This window comes from Dipodomys spectabilis, unplaced genomic scaffold (genome assembly GCF_019054845.1).
Source record: "Dipodomys spectabilis isolate Male_0828 unplaced genomic scaffold, ASM1905484v1 ptg000329l, whole genome shotgun sequence".
NCBI lineage: Eukaryota > Metazoa > Chordata > Mammalia > Rodentia > Heteromyidae > Dipodomys > Dipodomys spectabilis.
In genome coordinates, this window is record NW_024871006.1 from 1,432,775 (window position 1) to 1,452,573 (window position 19,799).

A 19,799-nucleotide genomic window follows, 5' to 3' on the forward strand; every position below is an offset into this window, starting at 1 on the left:
ATGCAAAACTCCACAGTAAAGGAGTTGGGTAGAACTGACAGTTAAAAAAAAAAATTAAAGGTGAGGGGCAGGGTTTTCGCTCTTCATTTCTATCTTTAAAAAAAGTCATCCCCACTTGTACTGATAGGCCTTCCTTGTACAGTGGTACGGTTTGTGCACGGTGCTAAAGCCCAGGAGCCAAGTAGAGACTGAAATCCAGGGCGTGTTTCAGGAAATGCAAGCATTCCAGCATGGGCTCCATCTGCTTGGAAGAAGAGATGTCTCTTCTTCTCTCCACAAAGAGGCTAACTGTTCAGCAAGTTGGCTACCCTGGGATTTTATAATCCCAGAAAGATGCTTTCCTAAGAAGCTGTAGATGGAGCCTGGCAGACTTGTGATAGCCTTACAAATGAATATGCAAGGGACAGAGAATATGTCATCACTCTTAATGCATATGTTAGTGTTTTCAGCAAGCCACACACCTGTATTCGGTTATGTCTTTAGGAATCCCTGAAGTGATTCATCAGGAGAGATTTAAACTCAAGGTAGTAGCTTCATGGCACTTGTATCATGACTCTTCCTATGGCAGACACGACTAATCGATCCTGGAATTCCTTCACACTGAGCCCAAAGTGATCACATATTCCTTCACCCAGTGTATTCTGTACTCAGTCATAACCAATTGAATAGAGTCAACACACAGAAGGGACCTATCTGCTTTCTGTCTCTGCTAGCTATGCCTGCATCACAAGTCACCTCAAAGTAAGAATCACCTGACATCGGTGCAACCATAGCACCTGTGCAATAGGGGCTTGGAGAACGTCAAGTCATATTTGTTTTTTGCAGGCCATGGGGCTTGAACTCAGGGCCTGGGTGCTGTCCCGAGCGCTCTACCACTTGGAGCCACAGCTCCACTTCCAGTTTTCTGGTGGTAAATTGGAGATAAGCGTCTCACCGGACTTTCCTGTCCAGGCTGGCTTTGAACTGCGATCGTCAGATCTCAGCCTCCTGAACAGCTAAGATTACAGGTCTGAGCTGTCAGTACTCAGCTTTCAAATCACATTTTGTATGCTGCCCCCTACTTGGATGATTCCTCTATAATATAAATATTAAACTGCCTTTCTCTTAGACTCTGCTGTTCAGCTTTGATGAGGCCAGATCAGGATAGAAGGGTTCCTTTTTTTTTTTTTTTTTTGTAACAGGATCTTGCTATGTAGCACAAGCTGGTTTCAAACTCCTCCTGCTTTAGCCTTTTGTGTGCTGGGATTATAGACATACACCACCACATCTGATCTAGAGAGATGATTGCTAATTAGGTTGGTTCTGAAACAGGTATAAACAGGTGTTTGTTCAAGGAGGTGGGCACTTATACCCAGGTGAGAGAGGTCTGGGTCACCCCGGAAGCCTGAACTTCAGGCTTTGTGATGTGGAAAGTTGAAAGAGCAGAAGAAGGCACCCAGACTGGAATGTAGTGTGGGGTGGAGATTCCTGTTCACTCATACCATGAAGGCTCTTCCGCTTCACTCATCAAAGCAAAGCATCTCCCTCCAGGCCATCATCAAAGCTTAACCCAGAAAACTACAAAGCGAAGGTCCTGCCCTCCAGGAGTTCACAGTCTAAGATGAAACACAGACAGCAACTCTAGGGAAATACAACTCAAACAGAACTGACATGTGAAGCCGACAGGTGGCAAAGGAAGTTCCCACTGCAGACGAGGGAAAGCAGGCATCACTCCAGGAGGGTTCCCAGGAGGAAGTGCATTCACGAGGGATTGGTGGGATCTCATAGAATGAAACCGACTGGAGGTTAAGTTGAGGAAGGGGGTACATGGAAAGGTTCAGGGAGCATTTGCCACATGCAGCTCTGTTCATGGTCAAGAGACTTTTGGGAAAGGCTGTAAAGACTTCTCCTTCAGAAAAGTTTAGCTGCCTTTTTGTGTTTTCTATCTCAAAATAAAAAGATTATTTGTTTATTGTCAATATAGAACCTCATGCTTTCCCTTGGCTTTTTTTTTTCCATTCAAGACTGGCACTCTACCACTTGGGTCACAGCTCCACTTCTAGCTTTTTATTGGTTCACTGGAGATCAGAGTCTCATAAACTTTCCATTGAACACCAGTCCTTAGATCTTAACCTCTTGGCTAGCTAGGATTACAGGTATGAGCCACCAGTGCCTGACTTTAGCTGCTTAACAACATCAACAAAACCACACACACACACACACACACACACACACACACTAACAATTAACTATAGTGCATGGGGAAAAGAAGGTGGTAGGAAGACTGTGACCTCTCAGACACCTTAGAGAGGAAATGAACAGGGCGGTGGGTATGGTTCATCAAGTCTCTATATTCCTCTTCTGGTCCCATAAGGACAATGAACCAAATGCAACCTGTTTACCTCACCTGTATCTCTGACTGTGTGTGTGTGTGTGTGTGGAGCCCCGGCTGGACTGGACTCTGTACTTGTGAGGTCAGCCACTGGACATCACAGAGCATGCTTCCAAAGCAACCCGGCCCCTTTGGAACGTTCTTCCAGCAACTAGGCCCCGGGTTTTCCTTCCACCACCAAGTCCTGGCCTGTTTTCCTTTTGAGAGAAGTCAAGTGTCCGGGGCAGCCTGGGGAGGCTGAGCCCAATAGGCTGTCCCCTTTCAAGCCAGGCTACCAGAGACTGCTTTGCAGGCAGGTGAGTCATTGATTTTTCTCTCTCCTCCAGAGAGCACTGCCATCATTACCGGGATGAAAGGCGAGGAAGAAAGACAGAACTGAATGGTCCGGGTTGAAAGAAAACTTTTGAAACAAGTTAGAAGACTCCGGTCGGGGGTTGGTTTGTAGTGTGAAATGTCGGCTCTCTGAGCAAGATGCCCAGCGTTGTTTAGATGTGGTTGAGAGGGAGGGGAGAGGTTATGTAATTATCGTGCTTTCCAAAAGCTGAAAGGAAACCACTTTCTTAGGTCTTCCCCTGGGTTTCTTGCCGCCTGGACTTGCCACTCCACAAGTCTGTCTTTGAGCTTGTATTTTTCTGGAAAGCATTGAAGGCTGTGTTTCTCCAGTGTCAAGTTCAACACAACCCAGGCTCAAACACCACGGAGGGCTAAGTCTCCATGCTCACAAAAGCAGTGTCTCAGAATCACCGGAGACTGTCTGACATTGCTGGGATGGTGGGGGGTTGGAGGATGGGAGAGAAATCATGTGATCTGAATGTGTGACAGAGCTTAGTGACCTGCACTGAGACTCCAGAGGGTATTCTTTAAAGAACTGCCTCCTGGTAGAGACCAGAGGTTATCAAAGTCCTTCAAAGGAGGGAATTCATCTTGGGTAAAAGAAAACTGAGGGGAAATGGTAAGACTGCAGAATGAAAGACACCAAGTCAAGGCATACATTTGTGGCTCACACCTGCAATCCTAGCTACTCAGGAAGCTGAGATCTGAGGATCGTGGGTCAAAGCCAGCCCAGGCAGGAAAATCTGTGAGTCTCTTATCTCCAATGAACAACCAGAAAACCGGAAGTGGTGCTGTGGCTCAAAGTGGTAGAGCACTAGCTAGCCTTGAGCAAAAATGTTCAGGGACAGAACCCAAGCCCTGAGTTCAAACCCCAAAACTGACAAACAAAACAAAACAAAAACACAAAAGATAGCAAGTCACACTCACCAATGCTTTGGAATGTCTCCCCAGGGCTGGAAAATGGCTAAGTAATGTGAGGAAGTGAATCCATGCTAGCTATGTTTCATGACTACCTCAAGAAACAATCTCAGCAAAGAGAAACACCAGATGGGCATAAAGGGCTGTCTTTCTAGACCAAAGGACTAAAGATTTTGAGAAGGTTGTAGGAAGAGGGAAAGAACTCTGTGAAATGTCCTGATTATTGGATACAAGCATCCCTGAAGCTTCCTATGACTTTTGGAATGGACTTTCCACTTAGCTGGAAGAGTCTCAAGATAACAAAGCCTTGCTCATGTGACAGCGCAAAGCAAGTCAGGGTTAGCATCGATCTTCCCAACCGCCCCCCCCCCCCCCACATACACACACCATGAGATAGTGTTATTAGCTACATTCTACAGATGAGGAAGCCAGAACAGGAAGGAGCCTGTGGGTGTCTCAGAGAGCATCTTATATTTTGCTCGTTAATTACTGCGTGTTCCACAAGAGTATGAGGTAGGACAGGGAACTTTGTGCTCCCACCCAAGCATCCCTGTGCTTCTGAACTCATGGGCATTCTTCCAACATCTCTTGTTTATCCTGTTTGTGGAAGGGTGAGGAGTATGGATGGGGAGGAGAGCTTAGAAATCGATGGATGGAGCGATCAAGTCACCTGCCTAAAGCAGCAGCCTGTGATCTGAATCATTAGGGAACCCAGCTAGACACTTCCCCTCCACCTCCTAGGGGTGCCTCTCTCAAAGTCTGACATGGCTGATGTCCAGGATAGAAGTGATGGCAGCTCTCTTCTCCATGGATCATGAAGATTCATGCAACGCTGCTGGGAAGGCCAGCAAGCCCCCAGCTTTGGCCTGCTTCCCTGTAGAAGCACCTCCTTCTTCCCTCCCTCCCTCCTTCCCTCCCTCCTTTCCTCCCCTTCCTTCCTTCCTTCCTTCTGTTTTTTTTTTTTTTTTTTTGAAGAAAACCATTCAATGACTCCTCCAACTTATCAGAAGATCCAACAAAGTGAGGAGAAAGAACTTCAACATGATTTCTGCTCTTATTAGCTATCAGAGAATGGGGAAAATGTACAGCAAAACCAATCCAGTAGTAGATCCCACTGCAAAACATAACACTGAGGGCATGCAACACACAGCTGTGTGACACCTGCAGCTGCTACCATTCATGTATTAGGGCTGAAGTAGGAAATGCAAACAGAGAAGCCTCTGGACACGTGGGCATGATGTGCACAGAGACACTTTAGAAGTCTACAAGTAATAGTCAAGCTAGAGACACTGTACAAGGAAAAACGAATAAAGTAGGCTATACAATTTTTCAGAACAATGAATATGCTTTCCAGTGAGCACTGATAACTGCTCTCCCATTGCTACTCTGCAGAAAATTTCAGTAATGTCAGAATGTGAGGAAAGATAAACAAGATATCATGGCTTAACACATAGATTTTACTTCTTTTTGATATGATCAAATTTCTTCTTCCTTTTACCCTGGGATCAGTGACCTCTTCCAAAACACAGCCCACAAATGCAGTTATTCACCATTGCCACACTCTTAATGAGACATCTGTATTTGCAGTTTATGGCCACAGTGTCTCTTTATAGAGACAACTTATAATACTTTATCAATTGAGGTAGGGGTCCAGATGATAAACTCTTGTGTTTCTGCTCATTACGACCACGTCCATCATCCACAGCATCCTTTTTATTATGGTGTGGAACCAAGTAACTTGTGACATTTGAAGTAATATCTAGGCCTAATGAGAATGCCTGCCTTGGGCCCAGACACTTGGTGTGGTTTATGAACTGATGTTAGACCAAGACCTAATCTGACTTGGCTGGAACATTCTGGATGATAACAAAGGATCAGCAGCCATCTCACTGAGTCACATAAAGACTGTTCTGGAGCTGTCCAGCACCTGTAATAAGCTGGGTTATTGTTTTGGTGATAATTACACACTTGTTTCACCTAGTAGGGCCATATATTGGACTACGGTGGACTGGAAAATATTAACACCATACAAAACAAAGAGACAGAGGATCTGGCTGGGGCTAAGGGTTTAGGAGAGGAGTTGTGGGCTTTAGAACAGGAGACTTCCTGGCCTGGAGAGTTATATTCCATTTGCAGCACAAGAGAGTTACTTTTTTCCCCCTCCCAACCAGCCCCCTGTCCCCATTTTTAATCAGTGATCAAATTAATTTAGGCTACAAAGATCCTCAGCTTGCCACTCTCAGGGATTTTTGCCACAAGATCCAAACCTCTCCTTATACAAATTTAGGCCCAGGATTTGATCAGAGAGAAGACTGATCCCGCTCTTTGATCAGCGAGTGACTCAAGATCACCTATAACTGGTGTGTGCTTCTAGAACAAGAATGAGAGGTGCTGGATGGTGATCGTCGATGTGGGTGATGTTGAAGTAAAAGTTCTTCTCAATTCTTCTCTTAGTTCTGGGAGTTCCTGAAATTTGTTAACGCGAGTTGTACCAAGATGGCCACTGAGAAACATCCCACCAATGTGGCTCCCGAAGCGTTCGATGGCTGGAGGGGTGGTACCTAGTGCGGTTTTCCACATCCCCTGCCTATCTGCCTATTTTTCTTTTCCAGCTCTTCTGCTGACCAAGTTGGAATCAAATATCTAATAGAAAGAGACTCTTACGTCCAAGATTACTGTGTCCTTAATTAAGACAAGATTTCTGATTCTTAAGCAGACAACCTACATGTGTTAAGTGCATGGGAAAGCAGACAAAAGGAAGCCGATCACTTGAAACACTGGTTGTAGAAGTATTCAGATTCCTAAAAAAACTGTTCCTGCTGTGAGCATCTTCAATTTCTGCTTCATATTCATGGACAGTCAAGTGGAAGCGAGGGGAATGAATAGTCGGAAGAACATTGCTTCAGCCAGAGCCTTCCCAACAGCTTGGGTTTTTGTTTTTGTCTTTTCACATGTCTCAATCATCAAAAGAATGGTTAAGCATCTCTTAGCAATGAATCATAATCGAAAGTGTCTAATAGTTGAGAGTTCTCTCACAAGGAAAAGTGTGAAGACACTTCTGCCTAGAAATGGGGATGATCCAAGAATGACAGCTCAATTCCCTTCAACTTTTAACCTCCCAGGAAAACCACGGAAGGAAAGATCAGCTGATTGATTCAGATAAGCTTCTTTAAAAATACTTTTTTCCAGAGCCAGGCACCGGTGGCTCACACCTATAATCCTAGCTACTCAGGAGGCTGAGATCTGAGGAACACCATTTGAACCAAGCCTGAGAAGTCCCCATGAGACTCTTATTTCCAATAAACTACTCAAAAAAAGCAAGTGGTACAGTGCTAGCCTTGGCAGTGCCGAGGCCCTGAGCTGAAGCCCCTGGATGGGCAAAACAACTTTTCCTGGATTTCCTGTGAACTTACAATAAGTCTGGCCCCAGCCCTTGTCTTGAATAACTTACCAGCGTTCAGACTGACAGGACTTTCCTTCCTTCCTGCTTTCCTTCCTCTTCTCTTTCAGCTACCTTTCCATCTTTCTTTTTACCTTCCTTCCTTCCTTCCTCCCTCCCTTTATTTATTTCCTTCCTGTCTCCTTCTATCTCTTTATTTCTTCCCCTTCCTTTCTTCCTTCATTCTTGTGTCTTCCTTCTTTTCCTTCTTTCTCTCATTTTTGTATCTTTCTCTCTTTTTCTCCAATTCCTTCTTCATCTTTTTTTCTATACTTTCTACTTATTGGTTCTCTCTTTCCTTCCTTCTTTTCTCTTTCTCTCCTTCATTCCATTTAAATTTTTTTCTTTCTCATTTCCTCACCTTTTATCTTTCTTTCTTCTTTTTCTTTCTTCCCACTTCCACTACTCTTAACTAGAAAAAAAAAAACTAGGTGTATGAGCAAAACTCTTTCCCTACATTTGTTCCATGCATTATTTATCCATTAACTCTAAGCTTGGTGAAAACAAAGAAGCCCTCCCCCTCCATCAAAAGAAAAAACTCTTATAATCATTTCTTATTTCCAAGGCAATGAAACATTTTGATAGAACATCTTAGTAAAATTAGTGAAAATGTTAAACTTGCCCCCCTACTAGCTCTCGCCTTTGAAAAGTTGTTCTGTGCAAGTTTCTTTAAAAATCTCAGAAGCATTAAATCTTCATTAATATAAAGCCAGTGTATTTATGGTGTCAAAATGTGTTTCAGAAAAGCCAAAAGCAACCGTTACACAAGTTGCCTCATTATCGATAATCTGGCATTATGCCTTTTATGTGTCATTTCTTTACACAATGCACTATCATTGATGACTTTCAGCAGATACATCATGGCAAAGGATTACTCTCATCAGAGGCAGTCTTTGAAAAGGATATGCTAATTTCTAGGGAGCAAGAAAACATCAAAACAGTGCCAGCAAATAGCCAAGGGACTTTTATGTCTTAATATGCCTCAGAAGTGCTTTATCTCCTGGTGCAAACGTGCATCATAGCATAAACAGGAAACGAAACAGCCCCAGCATCAAAGACATGCCAGGCCACGGCTGTAATTTCAGATCAGGTTTAATAAAGGTTATCTACAGTGGGCTAATCAAACAAAAGGATGCATGTTTTTTAAAAAAAGCCATTTGATAATTTTCGTCTAAGGTGCCCCATCAAAGGGGTCCGAACAATATCTTAAGTCATCTGCCTGACCCTGCACCGCCTGCCACACATCCCTTCATTGGTTGGGAGGCTTGTCTTGTCCTAATTTTTTAAGTGATTTTAATTTTGAAGCGATCAGCTTATTCAAAGTTTCAAGGCTTACTTCAATGCAGGCCTTGATTTCCAATATGTATGGATAAACAAAAGACTGAAAAATGGAAAAGTGTGAACACCACCAAGAGAAGGAAGCCTGGAAAATTCCAGATCCAAAGGTTCATTATAAGCCCTTTACTTGTCCCAGGAAAACTTGGTATCCCTAACAGTGTAAAGTTGAATTGAATTGTGTGTGTGTGTGTGTATGTGCCCGCACGTGCGCGCTGCTCCTAGGCTTGAACGCAGGGCCTAGGTGCTGTCCCTTGACTTCTTTTGCTCAAAGTTGGTGTTCTACCACTTGAGCCATACCTTTACTTCCAGGTTCTTGGCGGTTAATTGGAGATAAGGGTCTCATAGACTTTCCTGTCTGGGCTGGCTTTGAACTTCAGTCTTCAGATCTCAGCATCTTGAGTAGCTAAGATTACAGGTCTGAGCTACAGGCACCCATGCAGACTGAAAGTTGAATTTAAGTCTACAACAGCATCATGGTCTGGTCTTGGTAACAGCACCCCTGTTCTTGAAACACAGGCCTGTTTCAGCTTATCCTGAAGTACTACAGCCTTTGCATTTCAGACTTGCTACTGAGAATGGCTCTTGGTGTTTGGCGGTCCATGGAGAGTGGAACCCAGGCCTCTCTCTGTTCACAGCCTCCCTCTGCTCCATACTGAACAGGTGTCTCACAGTTGCAAGCCTGGAGACAGACAGGACATAACAAACGCTATCCCATGGGGCTCAGCGCTGAGAGCCACCCCCACCCCATATGAGGAGGGTGGGTTTGAAGGCTCCTCTCATTTGCAAGTCAAACATCTCCGTTCAGCTCCTCCCAGTGATAGCTGGGGGAGGAGGGGAGGCAGGGCAGATGGGCCACCTGTCAGGCAGCCGTCCCTTCATTGGGGAGCGGGTGGGGGTGGGGGTGTCAGACATTGGGCCTGACACAGCTGGGGCCCAAATGAGTCACTGGGCTAAGTGTGTTTCCTTTGAGGCATATTCCAACCAAACTCAATATCCACAGTCAGTTTCTGGATTTCTGGTGTTCCATGAGGGAGACGGGGGCGGGGTTAGTGGAGGTGAGGACACAGCACATTTTCAGCGGTCTTTCTCAGAGCCCTTCCTGCGTGGTCCCCAGGCCTTGCTCTCAGCCCCAGGCAGTGGTGGGTGGGGAGGGGCCAGCTGGCACATGACCCACAAGCCCTCCTTCTCAGGCCATAGGCAGTGGTGGAGAGGACTGTGTTTCCCCCAAGCCCCTCCTCCCCTGACTGTTACCATGACAAGCTGTTGGGCTGTAGGGGATCCAGGCAGCCAGACACTGGTGGCCAGCGCAGGGAGGGTCAGTGCTGGGCCAGGGCCATGCCATATGCCAGTGCCCAAAGCTCAGGACTGAATTAGCCAGCAGTTGGCCATGGAACCCCCCTCCAGCTCATTGTTGGAGCAGCTGGGGGGCGGGGGCATTTTGTGCTTTGTAGAGAGATGTCTGTCCCTTTCATCTCCTCCCTGGTCCTCAGGCCCCCAACAGAGACCTGACTATGCCCAGCCCCAGCACACCACATGGCTACAGGAAGGAGCTACGTGACCGTCATATCGATGGAGCTGGGGTCACAGAGTTGAGTCCATGGTCCAATCTTCCTTCCCTCAAAACACCCCCCCCCCAAAAAAAAGAACCTCCCAGGGCCAGCTTCTAGTCCCTCACTAGTGCAACTCAAGCTTGACATATTCCCACCCCAAAGCAACCCAGCCCAGTCGAATTCCAAACTCGCACAGTAATCTCTCCACCCTTATATTCTGTGTGTAGGAATCTGATAAAAACAAAACAAAACAAAAAGAAGAACGCAATCACTCCCACAAACAAAGCCGCCCGGGCTGCAGCGTCTATTCAGGATCAAAGCTGCAAGAACAGTCATAAACATCAGTGTCTAACCCCAAGAGCTTTATCCCTCCATCTCAGCCACACCCATCAGCCACGAAATCAGGCCAAGTGTGGTTGGCAGGCCCCAGGACAACTTTCAGGACAAGTGTCCTTCGTTTCTGAGAAAACTGGCCTGGGAAAAGTTCAAGGGAAAACAAGCTTGTCAAAGTCAATCTATCTATTTATTTATTCATTCATTCATTCATTTATTTAATTTAAGCAAAAGTGAACTTGTAACTCAAGTTCAGCTTTTCGTGTTTTTTTTTTTCTTCCTTCTTCCTTGTAACTTAAATTTCAGCCAGTTTGGAAATGGTCTAGCTCACAACACGGTTTTGGGCAGCATTGGTTTTGTTTTGTTTCCATTTCATTTATTCATTCGACATATATAGAGGGCTTTCTTTTCACACAAGCACAATAGATTGCTTTATTGCTGGGTCGCATTATTTGGGGGGGGGGGGTCAGAGGAACCCATGAAGACTTGGATACCCTTGGATTTTAGGCCAACTCTCTCCATAGGGTTTTTTTTTTAGGGGGGGCAGAGGTCCTCAATTTTGTCTTTAATCAACTGCTTAAGCTTTCTTCGAAGATGAAATTGCAAATAAATACAATGACAAATTAACTGAGTGCTTGGAAGGGAGGAAGCAGGTTTCTAAATACATTTTGTTTATTTAATGTGTTAATTTTAAAAAATTATCTTAAAATAGCATTATTTTACTAAATGGTATAATGTCATTCTCCTAAAACAATCGTCCTTAAGTAGTTGTTCAGAGCAGGTTCCAATTCAGCACTTGAACCTACCAGTACACTGCACCTTTATTAATATCACCCCTTTCATTGTTCTCCCCCATACTGGCATATTTAATCTTTTATTTAATTTTGTGAGTGACACAAGGTAAGTGCTATTGTTATCTTATAAAATTGCTATCTTATAAGATGAAGAATTTGAAACACAGAAAGGTCAACTAAGTTACCCAAAAGTCACATAGCTACCTAGTGGTGCATCTGAGACTTGAACCCAGATAAACATATATAAATATCAAATTACAATGCAGAAGGGCCAATAAAAACCTAAGGCTGCACTGTCTGCTTGTGGCAGGCAACTTTGTGTGAACAGTACAGAGAGAGTCTTTCCACTTCATGGAAGTTTCTGTGGGACAGTTCTTGTTAAGCACTTAGCAGTGAAATAATTTTCCCAATAAACTCTCCCATGAAACCTCAATGCCTCAACTAAACAAAGAGGCTTCATTGATTTTCTAAGGTCAAATTCACAACCCTTGATAATTACCCGCTCAGAACTATGTTTTTATGTATGTTCACTTATGTGTTACTTATTTGCAAAATTTGTATTGTGAAATACTACATATGCACAGAAAAGCATAAAATACAATGAGATTAAAGTGGACACCTGTGTGACCAAAGCCAAAGAAAGAAAGAATTCAGCCACTCTCCTTACTTTCCCCAGCTCTGACCATTTCCAAGGTCATCAGAAGTGTTTCCATGGATGAAAGCTGTGTTCAGTTCCAGTTAGCCAACAGGCTATGGAGTGCTAGGCTTACAAGACTGGAGAACTACAGCTTGTGATTCAAGAATGCTTTCCACATTTTCGCAAATATTTGGAAAAAAATAAAAAGAGCACTTTATAATACAAGTAAAGATACAAAGTCTAGCCAAGTGCTAATGGTTTGTGCCTATAATCTTAGCTACTCAGGAGGCTGAGATCTGAGGATCACAGTTTGAAACCAGCCCAGATAGGAAAGTCTATGAAACTAAAAGAATTAACTACCAAAACCAAAAAGATATGGATTCCAAATGTCAGGGTCCATGAGTAATGGTTTATTTGTTCAAAGCAATGGTTGCGCTTTCCAGCATTGTTTGTAGCTACTTTTCAGAGCTGAGTAATCACAAGAGATTGTGTGTCTGTGTGTCTGTATGTGCATGTGTGTGTACACATGCACACACACACACACACACACACACACACACACACACACATGCAAGTGCTCACTCCCACACTGGTACTAGGGCCACAGTGCTCACCCTTAGCATTTTTTGCTCAAGGCTGGTACATTATCACTTGAGCCACACCTCCAGTTCCAGTTTTTAGAGTGGTTAATTGGAGTTAGGAGCCTCATGAACCATGCTGGATTGGAACTGTAGTCCTCAGATCGCAACCTTTTGAGTAGCTATGGCTACAGGCGTGAGCCACCAATAGGTGCCAGCTACAATAGAGATTCTATATGTTCCAAACCAAAAATATTTACCATCTGACCCTCTGCAGCCGTCTGCTATCGGTCTCCAAGACAAGGCATTTGGAATCCAACCTCAGAATCCTAAGAATAAATTATGTCTACATGTTCATTTTGGTTATACAATTGCAAGAAATTCCTAACTCACCTAGACAAGAAGTTGTCATTAGCTTGTTATGAAACTCACCTTGCAATCTCAGAATAGACTTTAAGGAAACTGATCTGAAGTTGTCGAGATTTTGTTTCCAAGTTCAAATTGATATAATATCTACTTTGGCTTCCATTCTTTAAACTTTTAGGAGCAAAAAGAAGCAGCATTCTTAAGGTAAGTACACAAACCTTAACACAATAGGATCAGGACACAGCATGTTGCAAGTTTGACTTGTGGAAGTGGAGCTGTGGGTCAAGTGGTAGAGTTCCAGCCTTGAGCAAAAAAAGCCAAGCAAGAGAGCTAGGTCCTGAGTTCAAGCCCCAGTACCAGCATACACGCACGCATGCGCGCCCATACACACACACACACACACACACACACACACACACACACACACACACACTTTACTTGTTAATGTACAACTGACAATAAGATGGTGCCCAGTACAAGGGCTAGCTAGATGTACCTAAGTTCTGCGAGATGGTGTTTGCCTGTGTTGGCCGAGGCAGTGCAGTTTTATACATGAGCAAACACATACAGCTTGTATTTAGAAAAGGAGAGTACTTCTTTCTGTCTTGTGACACACTGACAGGAAGTTCAAACAGACACCTGGAGACCTTAAGACACCAATGACTTTTGCTGTTTTGATATTTGGACAGAATACCCACAAGTAGATCTGACAAAGGTTTTTTAGAAGTCTGTGTGTGTGTGTGTGTGTGTGTGTGTGTGTGTGTGTGTGTGTGTGTAGAGAGAGAGAGAGAGTTTATATGTGTGCATGTATGTGTGCACACACACCAGTTCTGGAGCTTGAACTCAGGGCCTGGGTACTTCCCTTAGTTCTTTTGCTCAAAGCTAGCATTCTACCACTCGAGCCACAGCTCTATTTCTGTCTTTTCTATTCTTTTCTCTCTTGTTTTGGTGATTAATTTGAGATAAGTTTCATGGGCTTTCTTGTCCAGGCTGACTTTAACCTATGATCCTCTGATCTCAGCCTTCCTGAGTAGCTAGGATTATAGCCAGTGGCACTTGGTTCAAGTCCTACTTTTAACCAAAAAAATATATATATATATATATATATTAATGGTAGGAGAGCCCTCAACTTGTCACACGGTGATTATAAAAAAAAAACTCACAGAGGTGCAGTTGGGTCTGCCTATGAGCATTGGGGAATGAAATGGCATATTCCTACATATCGTCAAACCCAACAGAGCCTTGTTGGCTGTGAAGATAGGCGTTGGCAAAGACTGGTGAGATCTCCCGCTGTGGCTGAGTTGAGTGATCATTCATATGCTTCAAGGAGAGAGAGAACAATCAGCATGTGGCAAAGACTTCACCTCCAGGTCCCAGGCTTTCTCTAGTCCTTCCTTTCCTGTTCTCCAGGCCCAAAGTCCCACACTCTAATGGATCCTACCTTTACCTCCTCAGTCATTCCCCAAGCCCAACACCTCCACATCCATTCTGGAAGCTTTGACTCTGTACTAGTTAATGACAAGCAGCCAGTGGCCTGTGATGAAGAGCTCTTTCACAGCCCTACTCTAAAACTTATGTGGCTATAGCTCTTCTGGAGACAACAAAGGCAGATTCAGTTTTCCTCGCCCGCTCCCCTTGTCACCCCAAGATGCACAAATGGTATTCGAAGATTTCCTTGTCCTCCTCGTCCTCCTGCTGCTCCTCCTCCTCCTCTTCCTCCTCCTCTCCTTCTTCTTCTTCATCTTTCTTTCTTTTTTTCTTACTTATTTTCTTTCTTTTTTTTTGATGCTGGTACTGGGGTTTGGACTTAGGCCTCAAGTTCTTGCTTTATTTTTTCTTTTTCTTTTGTTCAAGGCTGGCACTCTACCACTTGAACCACATCTACATCTCTGGCTTTTTGCTGGTTAATTAGAGATAAGAGTCTCTTGGGTTTGGGTGTCCAGGCTGCTTCTTTAGAACAAATCTCAATAAGATTGAGACTTATTGTGGGATCACTCCTAAAATGATTAAAAGACAATGGAATAATTGAACTCCCTTCTTTTAAAATATGCTGCAAGGGGCTGGGAAGGTGGCTCAGTGGTAGAGTGCTTGCCTTGCATGCAAGAGGCCCTGGGTTCGATTCCTCAGCACCACATAAGCAAAAAGAAAAAAGCCGGAAGTGGCACTGTGGTTCAAGTGGTAGAGCGCTAGCCTTGAGCTGAAGAGCCAAGGGACAGTGCCCAGGCCCAGAGTTCAGGCCCCACGACTGGATCCAAAAATAAAAAAAAAAAATATGCTGCAAAACCTCAACTACTTAGATACTTCCATAGAAAATAAAATAAACCATCACTGTGCATAGAAGGGCACTCAAAAGATTTACAACTTGGACTGGTTCTAACTAAATCAGTTCAAGTCTGGGTCCTGTTCCAGTTGATGTTTTGAGCTTGAGTCTTATTGTTTCCTGTTTCAAGATGGGGGAGCTGGGCACTGGTGGCTCATGCCTGTCATCCTAGCTATTCAGGAGACTGAGATCTGAGGATCGCGGTTCAAAGCCAGCCCACAAAGGAAAGTCTGTGAGACTCTTATCTCCAATAAACCACCAGAAAACCAGAAGTGGCACTGTGGTTCAAGTGGTAGAGTACTCGCCTTAAGCTGAAGAGCTCAGAGATAGCTCCCAGGCCCAGAGTTCAAGCCCCACGGCCACAGTGGGGAAGAAAAAGGTGGGAGAGACAAGCCGGTTAATGAGTGGTTAAGCTTCCATCCTTTCCTCAGATCAAGAGGATGGGAAGAAAGAGTTTGAAGAAGGGGAGCCTGTCTGCCTGTGTGAGGTAACACAGTCAGCTATATTCCGAACACTCTATAACCATTTCCACCCTCCTGAATCCCAGACACCTCATCAGTTAGGAGCTCATACTCATTGTTACTGCCAGTCCTAAGCCTTACGACCCTAACAAGGTTTTAAAATTCCTGTGCTTCCGGTGATCCCTCTTGGATAAGGATGATAGGCATTTCTACTTGGGAGGGAGCCGGGATAGAGGATTCAGTGAGATAAGACCCATTGAAGTTTCTAGCTCAGCTCCCATCACAGAGTAAAGATGCAACAAATGCACTTGTTTATTCAGTAGCTATATACTGGCACTGCCTGGGAAACTCTCCCTGCCTATGGGAGTATTCTATTGTGGTACTACCTATAGCTGCTACAAATAATGCAATTGAAGGCATTTAGATGACTGACTCTTGGTCTTCTCAGTCACATCACTGTAGCCAGACAGACGCTAAGGATATATTTCTGATTTGATGACAGCCCATTCTTCCCTACCCTTGGCCCTCCGTCATCCCTTCTCCCCACTGTCCTTGTCACTGAGCCTTGTCACAGAGACATCCTTTGTGCATCAACTGAATGCTTCATGGTACAGAGCTCTGTTCTCAAGAACAAGATTAGAGATGCCAGGTAACCAAGGCAACCTGGGAGGGAGACTCTGGGATGCCAGTTTCCCTTCTGAGCCATCCAGGATGGGGCTGGGCTGCGCTGTAAATATTTTCCAAGTGGGAACTTGTAAGATCCCGTGTTTTTTGTTTTTGTTTTTGTTTTTTTTTCCTTTTGTGAGTAGAGGATTTATCGCTGCTAATGAGGCTTAGGGTTGAAGACTCTCCCTCAACTAAGTTCTCTGAGTTCTGGCAGGTGGTAAAAGAAGCTAGGTAACAATCAAGATACGTTTTTATAATCATGAGTCTGTGTCTCCTTGGATGTTTTCAGACATGCTCTGCACAGGAAGTTGGTTCGGGAAAGCAATCACACCAACAGCTGGACAGGCTGGCGGAAAACTGCTATGTTGTAAGATGCACATCATCTAGAGTATCCAAGACCCTGCTCTCAGCCTGGACCAATGGCTACCATTAGGGAGTGTGGGTCCAGGGTGCCAGATTCTCTGATATTTCAAGAGAAGCCAGAAATCTGGATTTTTATAGGAATGTTCTCCATCTGAAATGTTGGAATGAATTCAGAATGTTTTGGATGCTACCCGAGGCTAAATGACATGCATCTGTAAGCCAGATGCAACCTTGGATTGCCAATTTGCAACCTCTGAAGCAGATCCACCTCATAATTTTACAGAAGGGAAAACTGAATGGATCTAGAGACAGCCAGTGACTTGTCCAAAGTCACGCAGCTGGTCACTAGTAGAACTGGGACCCGAACCTCATCTCCCAAATGTGGTCTGTAGTACTCTGATCTACTGAATTCAGGAAGATCCATCAGGGTGCCAAACTAACAAGAGATAAATCACAGTCTATGGGCCAAGTCTGGTCAGTAGTGTGTTTTTGTAAATAAAGTTTTATTTGGACACAGCCACATATTTGTTGATAAATTATCTGCGGATGCTTTCCCACTAGAATGACAGAATGGAGTTGTTGGAGCAGAGACCACATGGCTTACAAAGTTGAAAACATTCATTGGCCTTCACAAGAAAAGTTTGCCAAGCCATGATATAGTATCTTTACATTGGTAGGTGCTCTGTGTGTGTGTGTGTGTGTGTGTGTGTGTGTGTGTGTGTGTGTGTGTGTGTACTAAAGGCTTCAACTCAGGGACTGGGAACTGTCCCTGAGAGTTTTTTGTTCAAGGCTAGCAATCTATCACTTGAGCTATAGCTCTACTTCTGGCTTTTTGGTTTTTAATTGGAAAAGGGATCTGACTGTCCAGACTGGCTACAGATTGTGATCCTCAGATCTCAGCCTCCTAAGTATCTAGGATTATAGGTGTGAGCCTACAGTATCCAGCAAAGATGCTCCTTTTTCTTGCCCCAATTATTTCTGAGGAATCTTAAGGATCCAGGTAGTAATATTATCCTAACCCTATTTACATAGTGGCAGGTCGGAGAGTTCAATTCGCAGAGAAGAAAGAAATTAAGTCAAGTAGCTGAAGTTCATCTCATGATGCAAATGAGTTAATTTCATGAGATGTTAAATGAGGAAAGCCATCACCACCACTACCAACATCAAGAACAAGATCTCCATCCTCAAAAAAACAAGTAGAAGTAGGGGGAATTAAAAACCTAAGAATGTAAAGATTCTTAGAATCAAATAGACAATAGAGAAATCGAATTTGATGTTGGTGGTGGGCAGGCACACACACACACACACACACACACACACACGTATGTGTGCATGCCTTTGGAAACAATAAGATATGGTTTGTGAAACACGTGTGGTTTTTGAACTGATTTCGGAGACTGGTTCAAACTGCACAAAAATTATGCACTCAACAAATACGTGAGAAGATGTTACTGTAGATGGAGAGGTGTTAAGTTAAACCAAGTGAGACAAAAGATCTAGCCAGGTTTCTTTCCAGGAAACACGATGTCAGGAACACCTAAGGGCCTCAATCCAGGGGTACCTCTACCCCTCTTGAAGTATATTGGCATGCTCCAGGTGCTCAATGCCTTGGCATCTTTTCCCATCCATTTCCTCTGCTTCCTTTGGAGTTAGGTCATTTAGTTGGCAGGGGGAACTGGGCATGCGCAGTTCAACCTCTGCTGCAGTCCTCTTGGCCACAGAAGGGCAGTTCATTTGCATCTTCCTTTGTGAGTTAAGGCTCTTACTCCAGCTGGAAGAGGTCAGCTCTGCCAGAGTCTAGTAAGTTAGGGATCTCTCACTCCCAGACAAAACAGAAATTCTACTGCTGCCAGATGCCTTCCCATGCATCTTAGAACATCGTCTCCAGTTATCTGCCTCCTCTCTGTCCATTCAGAACTTGGAAACAGCAGAGGTGTTGCTTATTTGAAACAACTGTCAGTGAGATCTCAATGCAGCTATTATACGTAGAGCAGTAATAGGGAATTATCTGTCATGGCTGAAGTCCCAGAATAAGGGATTTCAATGTTCCCCTCTCAAATGTTACACAATTCCTCTTCTCACTTGGGCCCCATCACTGATTAAGAAGCCATTAGCTGTCCAGGAAGAAAAGAAGTCCAGCCCTCAAGATGCTTATGATCCATGCTCAGCCATCAGTAGGTGATCATCAATGTTGTTTGTATAGTAATAAGTTATTGGACAGAATACATAAGATATGTGGGCACCAGTGGCTCAGGCCTGCAATCCTACCAGTTCAAGAGGTTGAGGTCGGAGGATCACAATTCAAAGACAGACTGGGCAGGGAAGTCTGTCAGGTCCTTATCTCTAGTTAACCAGCAAAACCCAGAAGAGAAGGTGTGGCTCAAATGGTAGAGTACCAGCCTTGAGCAAAAAAAAGCTAAGGAACAACACCCAGGCCCTGAGTTCAAGTCCCAGGCTCGGCAGGTAGGGCACTGAGGCTCTGGTTCAGGCCATCACTCCCTGGAGACAAAGAGAGGAAGGAGTCATCTACTGTCTGTGTGTTTCCTTCCCTGGAGGACACTCACCGACCGGACAGGGAACTGTGACGTTTAATTGGCTAATGTCTGGAGAAGGCTTTGAAGATGAAAAGTATCAGGTGAACACCATCACCATACACTTCTTAAGATGATACATGCGAATAATAACAAAGTTCTCCCCCCACTGGGCCTTTCATCCACAGATTTCAAAGCACTTAGCAAAGTTTAATTAACTCTCTAGCACCTCTATGAAGTCAGCATTTATAGCCTCTTGCATTGGATGGGGAGAAAGAGAAGGCTAGAAGACTTGCCCAGGCCCTTGGAAAGTCACAGCAAAAGCAAAGACCCATTCACGAGGGAGCACTGGAGGCCTTCTCTGAGCCAGGCCCACACAAAGCCTGGGGATACTTTACTCGTTGTGTGCACAAGCTGCAAACTCCCACAGTTACATCTTCAGGAAGTTTGCAAATTAGTTCTGAAACAAAGCCTCTATTTTAAAGTTAAATCCTGTAAACTTTGAATGCAATAAATCGTATTGAAAACAAAGGTCATCAAAGTCAAAATGCACCAGTCCTGATTGTTTGGCCACACACACGCATGCATGCGCCAGTATTAGGGTTTGAACTCAGGGCTTCACTTCCTCCCTTGGCTTTGCACTTGAGCCATGGTGCCACTTCTAGCTTTTTTGTGGTTTAAAAAAATAGGAGTCTCATAGATTTTTTTTTTTTTTTTGCCAAGGTTGGCTTTGAACCACAATCCTCAGATCTCAGCCTCCTGTGTAGCTAGGATTATAAGTGTGAGCCCTACTGCCCTGCT